General features: G+C 35.7%; 1 pseudogene; it reads left to right on the forward strand.

Annotated features, from left to right (window-relative positions):
- The first annotated feature begins 815 nt into the window (after window positions 1-815).
- On the forward strand, window positions 816-3,219 carry LOC149566856 (G-type lectin S-receptor-like serine/threonine-protein kinase At2g19130 pseudogene; annotated as a pseudogene).
- The last annotated feature ends 7,468 nt before the right edge of the window (window positions 3,220-10,687 follow it).

Raw genomic sequence — 10,687 nt, forward strand, 5'->3', positions numbered from 1 at the left:
TTCAAAGCAGGAATAAACAAAAGGCTCTCAAATCATAAATAGAAAGCTACCTCATTTTTTCCCTATTCTTTTTCTTTCTAGTGTCATTCAATATTCTAATGGACACTCATAGTTTTGTCATTGCATTGAAAAAAACTAGACAATTCTTTGCAATAATCAATTTGTTTTTGGCAAATGGAAGGGTTAAATGGGTCCATAAGTTTTTTTGGGATTTATGTGGTCCAATTTTGATTTTGTTCAAATGAGATTTATATCTTTTATATATTATGAAGGAGATATTACTTTATTGAAAATAACAAAAGCATTCAATTACTAGTTTAAATTATGTTTTCAATGTAAAATATGATTATATATTTCTTATTAATATGTAAACTCTTATATAATTTTTTCAAGACTTAACAATTAAAAATATTTAAATATATTAATTAGGGTCTTAAGGAGAAATTTGTTCTTTCATGTTCATATGAACAGATGACTTCTACGGACTAATCGTTGAGTATACATATAGTAAATTTTGAAAACAACTCCAAAGTTTATATTTTGCGGTTATTGTGTTAATTCAGAGTAATTAGACTAGTACAAATTGGGTAGGACGAACCGCAGAATAATTTTAGTTCCTTCACCACAACTAAATTTGCATACACGTTAAATTGTATGTGAACTTGTCCGTGATTTTTGACACGACAACTCATACGAATTAATTGTCTCTTCAGAGAGACTTTCATTTGTAGTTTGAATTTCCACAATAGAAGTTAGATTGGAAATATATTATATTAACAATGGGGGACGTTCGTTCCGTCACAAACAATTTAGCTATGGAAAACGGGGCGAAACTATGTTTTAGCATGCTTTTTGCTGTTACACTGTTTACTCAATTGCAGAACCACGGTGCTGCAGTCAAGGCCGGAGATACTCTCTCATTAGGTGCTTCAACGCTTACTGGAAATCATACAATTATTTCAAAGAACGGCACATTTGAATTGGGATTTTTCAGTCCCAATGGAATCAACTGGTATATTGGCATCTGGTACGCCCAAATACCACAGAGGGCGTATGTTTGGATGGCCAACAGGGAGACTCCCGCCAGAAACAGAGATGGCATTTTCATGCTGTCAAGTGATGGTAATCTGGTACTGTTGGATGCAGAAGGCTCATCTGTTTGGTCCGTCAAAACAACAAACAAGGCATCCCGCGCTGTGTTATCGGATTCTGGTAATTTCTTAATGCTCGCCAATGACAATGAATCTAATATTGTTTGGCAGAGTTTCGACTATCCTGCAGATACCTGGTTGCCGGGGATGGTCTTCGGCGGAAAGCGAAAGCTAGTGTCTTGGAAAAATTCATTGGACCCCGCTGCTGGGCTTTTTTCCTTACACATAGATCTCTCTGGGGCCAAACAATTGGTGATGGCGTGGAACAGCTCTGTACAGTACTGGGAGAGCGGTATTTGGGACGGCACAATTTACAGCGGAGTTCCAGAAATTGCAGACAAGCGTCTGGTCAATATCAGTGTTGTTAGTAATAGCTCAGGTTTATTTGAAAGTTATGAATTGATTCCTCCTTTTAATGGGCTAATACGCCTGGTCTTGACTAAGTTCGGACAAGTCCAAGTGTACGCATTCACTGGGAATAAGTGGGGCATGTTCTGGTCCATACCCAGAGATGGATGCGACGTGTATGGTCCTTGTGGTGCCTACGGAATCTGCGACTCCAGTAATCTTCAGGCCTGCAGCTGCGTGGAAGGCTTTGAACCAACAGACAATCGCGCCTGGCTCTCGCAAGACTGGGCTTCCACTGGTTGTGTTCGGAAGAGTCCATTAAAATGTGATGCCACTAATGGTAGCACTGACGGATTCACTGACCTTGGTGTCACTTTGCCTGACGATTTGGGAGCCTCGCACCTTACATCTACAAAGAAAGATTGCCAGAATTTCTGCCTCCGCAACTGTTCGTGCACCCCGTTCAAGTTCAATCCACCTTCAGGGCCCTGCCAAATCTGGTTTGGCGATTTGCTAAACATGCGCAGATCTACTCCATCAAAAAGGAGTTCAACTGTCTTTATTAGAGTGGGCGCCTTTGAACTTTCAACGAAACGCTCAAGCCCAAGTAGAGTCGGCATAGTGTTTGGTATTATTGGTGCACTCACCTTTGCTCTGGGTATCTGTTCAATTTTAATTTTAATCTGGGAATCTGGGTATACCCGAGATTCTCTCCTCAGAATGTTTAGTTACAAGGACTTGAAGATCGCGACGAACAATTTTAAGTCAAAGTTGGGGAGCGGAGGATTCGGCTCCGTGTTCGAGGGATCTCTACGAGACGGTACTCTTGTGTCCGTTAAGAAAATGGAGGGCTCGAGACAAGATGAGAAGCAATTCCGAGCAGAAATCAGTTCTCTCGGAAACATACACCATGTCAATCTGGTCAGGCTTCAAGGGTTTTGTGCAGAAGGAACGAGACGGCTATAGGTTTATGATTACATGCCCAACGGCTCCCTGAATTCAATTCTGTTCGCAAGTCATTCCGAAGGTGAACGCAGATTACTCCACTGGTAGATGCGATTGGAGATTGCGTTAGGCACTGCAAGAGGGTTACTTTATCTTCATGAAGAATGTAAAGATTGCATCATTCACGGCGATGTGAAGCCCGAAAACATTCTGCTGGACAGTAATATGTCACCCAAATTAGCCGATTTCGGACTGGCAAAGCTGATGGGTAGAGATTTGAGCCGCGTACGACGACTACGAGAGGAACGAGAGGATACTTAGCTCCAGAATGGATCTATGGTCTTCCCGTCTCTACCAAGGTAGATGTCTACAGTTTTGGTATGACCCTTTTGGAAATCATTTCTGGGCGAAGAAATGTAAACAGCTTGAACGTCCAAGATTCAAGTGATATTTACTTTCCTTCATGGGCTGCAATCCAAGTTTACCACGGGAACACGATTAATATTGTAGAGGAGGATGTTGCAGAGGAGGCAGATGTGGAAGAGGTAAGAAGAGCATGCATCGTAGCACTGTTATGCAATCAGGAGAACGAGGAGCTGAGGCCAAGTATGGGGCAAGTGGTGCAGATGCTCTAAGGGAAGATGGAGCCTCAACCTCCACAAATTCCAATATCCACGCTTAGGGTAGGAATGCCAGGTGCACAAACAGCTACAGTGAGAATAACGTTACCAATTAGAACAATACCAATGGAAACACTCTTTCTAAAATATTATAATAGGTATTTTCCTATTTGAATAATATTATGATTCGTGTATGCCACTTTACAATGTCTTTGAACTTTATTAGCACCTTATATCTTTAAATAAGTTTGAAAATTAAGATAAGTTCATGTATAGTGATAATTAGGACCTTAAAAATGAAGATTGTTAAATTCTTATAGCAATATCATAACGAGTTATATTTATCAGTGTATTTATATGATATTCAGTATTTTTTTTTATTGAATCAGCATTGTTTCTAATGTTGAAAAAATTTCATATAATTCAAATAAATTTCTAATAATTCTTATTTAAGAAAAATTTATCATTAAAAAAATTCTTGGAAAAAATGAACTTGAGAAGAGATTCTTTTGTTTCTAGATAATAAAACAAAAAAATTGTGAGTTTATATTGATCTCATGTTAAAGGTAAGTAGCATACATACCAGAGAGATTGTACTACAAAGTTACATTTACATAAAGACATCAAGACATAAAAATTTAAATATGTGATTAGTACAATGTTAGAATCAAGTTCTTCATTCTATCAAGGAATCAAGAAATGCTTCATGCCACCTTTCTCAATAGTAATCACATTCTTGACACAATAATGCATAGCCCAACAATCACACTGCCAAGGTCTGCCAAGCAATATGTGAAAGTTATTCATGTCCACAATATCACACAACACTTGATCCTTATACTTCCCAATCTGAAAATCAACAAGATGGTGCTCCCTTACTTCCCAAGCATGTTCATCTTGCAACCAACCAATCCTATCAGGACAAGGATGTCTCATTCTCTTCAAACTAAGCTTCTGGACCATCTTCTCAGCAACAAGATTATCAGTACTACCACTATCCACAATCACATTGCACATTTTACCACTAGATTTACAAAGAGTCCTAAACAAATTACTCCTTTGGCAAGGTTCTAGTGCCCTCTTACCAAATAGTTCTCATCGAGCCAACAAACTTGCTCCTTCCTTGGTTTCAATGATCAAGCCTTCAACCTCACTTGCAACATCAACCCTTCTATCACTAGCCTTCTGGGAACATTCACAAGCACTATGACCTTCTTTAGCACAATGAAAAAACATTACCTTTAAAGGAAACCTTACCAACTAATTGAGAAGATCAACCCACTTCCTTGATAACCTTAAATGCATTGAGTACATAGGAGAATGAGTAAGCCAAAAGGAACTCTTTGTCATCATTTATTGCACACCTATGTCATTAATCACTCTTCCAACCAATAACAAAAATTGATGATCGATTTCAGGAGGAATCCTAGCACATTTGACTATGTTATAGAAGGACTTGAGCTCCAAGACCTCTAATTCTAGAGTTTTGTGTGTCGGCTACCATATAACACAAGTTCACCTAATTGGGCTATGAGAAAGAAGGAATCCTAGTTTAGGAACTTCATCCTATAGATTTGTGTTTCTTTTATAAGCAAGTGAAGATCCCTTTGAGTAGGTAGTGAATTAAACTAAGAGGATGCCCTAATCTTGAAAGTATTTCTTGTAATGGGGAACTCAATTTGTATCATTCTATGTCATGATAAAGATGCATTGGACATAAAAAGGGAAGCCTCATCAATCATATAAGATAAACATATTGGAATCTCTCTTGTGATGTTTTGAATGTAGGAGAACCCTTCCATTCATCAACTAATTGCTTCCCATTCTTGATTTTCCTAATGACCACTTCAATGTGGTGGTAATTGGTCCTTTCACATTTGGCACCTTGCGACCAAGCTGTTATGAAACCCTTAGGGAACTGTCTTCCCTCTTTCATTAATGATACCTATTTCAAAAGACAATGACCATCTTTTGGAATTTATGTCACCTCCTATCCCGCCCTCACACCAAAACATCCTTGTCAATCACTTGAAGCTAACATTCATTAGCACTTGCATGGATCCGCCATGCATTAATACCATGAATCTTTTGAAATACATTAACTTTTCCAAGCTCAAAATTTATGGTTTCTAGGACCTTGTGTTCTCCTATATCCTTTTCTTAAGATAAGTTTGCTATATGGGAGAAGACACGAAAACTTAAGAGACAAAAATAAGTAAAATAACTTTTAGTCAAAGACAAAAGATGGTATCTAGAAACTATATCTTAAAAGTGAAAAAAACTACTGTCATGCCCAATATATAGGACAAAAACACACCAACAATTTTTATTTTTTATTTTTCCTTTTAAAGTGATAATATGATTAATGTAATACATATGTATTCGAACAGAATTACTTAACTTCCTCATACACATATATAATTACAAAATTTAAGTACAAATACAATGCAAATTTTCTTAACATAATTTAAACTTAAATTGCAAAACTTAATATCATCATCATTCTATCTACTCATCAACGCACATATTGAAGAAACAAAATAGTCATAAGATACAATGCAAGAAATTTTTCTCAATCTTTTCTCTTCTATTAATCAACCTGGGTCAAGGCCCCGTCAGCAAAGAACTAGTAAGAAAACCCGACTTCCTTGCCACTTCAACAAGAGTTTAAATAAATTTTTACAAAATATTACAATACAATTTGAAATCTCTTCTTGGTCCTTAACAAGGTATCCTTTTCAATATCTTCAATACATCACGGTGATCATGGAGAAGACAAAAACTGACCCGGAGACAATTCAAACATATCATGAAGAACAAATCAAGCATGCATTCCCATCCCAGTTTGCACAATAGGTTCAACATAGAACCAAACTAGGGAGAAGCCGGATTTTCCCAATAGGAGACATTGACCACAATACCATAACATAGCCCTTTCAAGGCTAAAATCTCAAGAACACTTTCGTTCTTTCACAAATGCCCTTTCGAGGCCAATAATACAAGCATTTTCATTCTTTCACTTCCTTCAAATTTCACAATTTCAAAACATGGTATGTGATGACAAGTAGGGGCCCATAACACCTTGCCCTCTTTCCCTCTTCGCATCATGAGAAGAGACTCTACACTATCAGGGTCCAACTTAAGCCCTTACCTCGTACATGGCCACTTCTTCCCTATCTGAGGGTGAGTAATGCCAAAACAACCCACAAAAATCCATTCGAAAATCAAGCAAAACAAGGAGAAAAAACCATTCAAGGAAACATGATTCAATCTTTCCTAAGCATACCCAACATACATACAAGCATACCAATGAACAACACAATAACATAAGCATGAACCAAGCATGAAACAACATGAGCAACATGAACAACATGAACAAAGGAGATGAAGAACTCTTACCTTCACAATAAGGTTATGGTAAAATGAACAAGTTGAGAAGAGCTTTTCCTTCCTTGCCTTCAATCTTCCAAAACTTCTCTCTAAAACTAGAGATTGGGTAAGAACCAAAACCCTCTAAAAAATGCCTCTAAATAAGATCAAAACTCAAATACCACTAAAATGCAATAACTTTTCCCACTTGCCTAAAATTCTAGAGGCTTCTAACTCAACTCAACCTAAGACTAACCTCTAAGTGGAGTTAAAGTTATTCAACCCATGGTAGCAACATTCAATTTTCGCACTAAAGCAAAAATAGACTTTTTGAGTGACCATAAAAGTCAACAAAAGGGGGTAAGGGGGTGGAAAATGTCCCCAACCCATACCCATACCCCTTGGGTACTTAGATTTCATGTTTTAAGCCCTTTAGAACTAATTAGGGACTTAACAAAAGCTAGGAAAATTTAGGACTTTCTAACAACCTTCTAAAAAGTAGGTTACTCACTAATTAAAATTAGGATAATTAACCTTAATTACTCACTGATTAGCAAAAAGGTTACTAACCTAGTCTAACTTAGATCTTTAGGTTACACGGTTACTGCTAACTATCATGCTGGAATGCATATACAATTCACAAGTGTCAAGCGACACTATAAAAACACTATTACAAAACATTAACATTCACTAATTACAGAATGATACATTCATTCAAACCACAACACAAATAAAACATGAAAAATAGGGTTAGCATCTTTCATTAGATTTAACCCTAGTTTCCACAATTGGTACATAGGGTTTAGTTTCATTTCTCCATTAGATTTCCTGACTAATAAATATCTTGCACACTCATTGCACACATCAGTAGCTCAAGGAAATCACATACATATATATTCAAAAGTTATCTGGATGGTTACATAAATTAAAACATGAATCTTTCATATAATTTACTATTTAATTCATTTCTACTCACATTTAATCATAAGCAAACACATAATCAATATAACATAACTTATTCCTTAATTCAAATTAAGCACTAGTACAATCATCATTAGGAATGCATATACCTAAACATCATAACATCACCAATAGGGCATACAACACCATCTGAATTGCATATATCTTAATCATCATGGTATCAAAATTAACATCCTCATTATCAAGTGAAAACACTTCGTACCATCATTAGTAAAAATTAATATTTTAAACAATCGAGGTGATGTAGTAGTTCTTGAATCACTTAAGTATCTAAAACATAAATGAATCAGCTAATCTTAGTTTCTTTTAGGACATTCACAACATAACACATTACTTCATTTCTGATACAATCTCCTATAATAGTTTTAATAGAGGATTCTTATTTGATAAGTACATACGAGGAGGGTCATTACAACTACCTCTTAATAGACACAAGAAATGAGGTCCCTAATCTTTGAGAACACACAACAAATAAATTTATTACAAAACTATATAAGTAGATTCAAATCTATAAGAATTTATTTTATTTTATTTGTGTCATACTGCCAAACCATGTTGCCTAGACAAAGACTCTAGTAATGCTAAGTTGTTCTTAGGATATTGACAGTATTACTATTCAATACGTACTTGCATCACACACACACACACACACACACACACACACACACACACACACACACACACGACTAATAAATCCTATGTATCTTCTATATGAAAACAATTTGAATTTAAAATACCAGCCAACTTGTTGTGAATGACACACCAAACTTAGGTTGAGTAAGGGAGATGCATCTTAGTGAGTGATCATAGGTAAGACCCACCTCTTACAGGCACTCAAGGCCATGTAAGGGCTACTACCATAGTATCAAAAAATCACTAGGAACCCACTAGAATTGAAGTCATATGTATAAATAACAATGACAATGTATCACACAATCTAACTTAAAGAGCTAAAGCCACAAAATAGACACCCATGAAGGTATGCCTTCAATCTTCTAGCTAGAGAGAGAGAGAGAGAGAGAGAGAGAGAGAGAGAGAGAGAGAGAGAGAGAGAGAGAGAGAGAGAGAGAGAGAGAGAGAGAGATTATTTTTTCTTCTCTAGAGCTAGAACTTTTATTTTTTGTTTTCTAACCACTTCTAGAGCATTTTTTTTCTATTTTCTAGATCCACCTAAGGTTTTCATTGTTTATTTTTTAACTGCCTAGAAATTCCATTTTCTAAATGTAACATTTTTAAACTAATATTCTAACTATGATCTGTCAATATTTTCTAGCTATTATTATTTAAAACTATTACAAACATAATAAAAAAACACTATATCAAAAAGATAACTACAACATATTAAGAAAGAAGATGTAAACATTAAAAATAATTAATCTATATAATAAAAAAATTAATATTCATAAAAATAACTAAATATTAATTCAAAATTAAAAGTGAAAAATCTTTCTCACCTAGTATGTTGGATGCTCAAAAGAGATAAAAAATAGTGTTGGGAAGCAGATGGAAGCCACAAACATCACATGCTTCTTTGCATCACTTTGGGCTGAAAAAACCTGATAATTAAAATGAAATGTAAATTGTAAGTTAGGTTTTTTATATGAAAATCAGGCTAGGGGCTTCACTCAAAGCCCCTTTCCTAGGGCCTTTGAGTAAATCCTCAGGGGATTTGCTTGAAACCTAGACTTCCCATGAAGCCCCTGAAATTTGTTTTTCTCACTTTTCCCCTCTATTCTTCATTATGAAATGAGGGAACTAGTTTTGTGGCCTTAACCTCGCCTATGTGCCCATATGTTTCCAATTCTATGGTTTTTGTTTGTAATTCACTATATTCTTATATAAGTTTACATGAAAATCATTTGGATACTTATTATTTGTTATCATGGAAGCATTGATGCCTATTTTAGATGCAAGATCTCCTTGGATAGAGTTACAGTTATTTACATTCTGCTCTATTGCAAAATAATAGCATGTTCTTCTAGCCCAAAATTACAATCGTCAAATCAATTTGTTCTGAAAACAATAGGCATAACTGCAAGCTCTTATTATACAATTTTAATGGACTTATTGACAATGCATTTGATATTAGAAATCTAAAATTGTTGTTTGAAAATGGGAGATTCAACTATTTATATTGTTTATGTTTGTACAATTTTTTATATATACAATTTTGTGATGAAAAGTACATTATGAGAATGAATTTCTAATTTTCCAATATACAAAATTAAATACAAATAGAAAGGCACTTGAACTTTTTCAGTAGATCTCCCTTTTTGGCTTATATTCATTGTGTAGATTTTATTCAAAAATATTCAATGCAACACAATAGGGTTGAACAAAGATTGAAATGTCCCTTTTCTAATTTTTCATGATATTTCCAACCTCTAATCAGATCTTTAAAATCAAACAACTAATATCCCAAAGATCCACCAAATTCCTCAAGAAACCCCAAATCGGGTATGCTGAAAATAGTGCTAAAAGCTTCACAACTTCACAAATTATTAATGAATCTGAAAATGGGAATTTTTACAAAACTTTCAGCAGCATAACAGCCTACAAATTGACATTTCCAGATCCGTATAGCCTTTACACAACAGCTCGAAAATGTAGGACCAAAAACTATGCTCATCGAGCTCCCGAAATAGCACAAAATATGCCCGGAAACACCACAAGAACACTAATAATCTATCCCAGAAGTTTAATCATGTCCCAATATATATATTCAGATCTATTTTAACAGCTTAAAGTATAAAATACAGCAGCAACCAAAACTGATATGAAATACTCAACCGGAAACACCAAACTCTTACAAAAATACACCCGAAAACTCACAAATCCGCACTGTTCAGCACAAAGGCAAACTCTGTATGAGCATGCACATGGAATGGCTTCAAACTCCCATCTTTAGCCTTCCTGGAAACCTGCAAACTCCCGTTCTTGGGTCTCCCTGGAAACCTGCAAACTCCCGTTCTTGGGTCTCCTTCTCCACAGGTTTGGCAGCCTCTGAAGAATAACAAAGAATGAGCCAAAAATCAAGTTCTGGAATGAGCCCAAAATGCCTCCAAAACCCCTTAAAAGAGGGCATAACTGTAACTCACGTCCACGAGAGGTTAATGAAACATATTTTAATAATAATTTTCATTTATTAGTCCAACGATTTCCAAAGATTAACCCCCTTTTTCCGAAACTTCACTTTCTTGGGCCTGCCTGCCTTAGCAAAGATTATTATTTTTTAATTATTTGAAAAGGGGACATGACAAGTCCTTCCCTCCC

This window comes from Cupressus sempervirens, chromosome 3, assembly GCF_028749045.1.
Source record: "Cupressus sempervirens isolate cs-2001-9-10 chromosome 3, ASM2874904v1, whole genome shotgun sequence".
NCBI classification, from domain to species: Eukaryota; Viridiplantae; Streptophyta; class Pinopsida; order Cupressales; family Cupressaceae; genus Cupressus; species Cupressus sempervirens.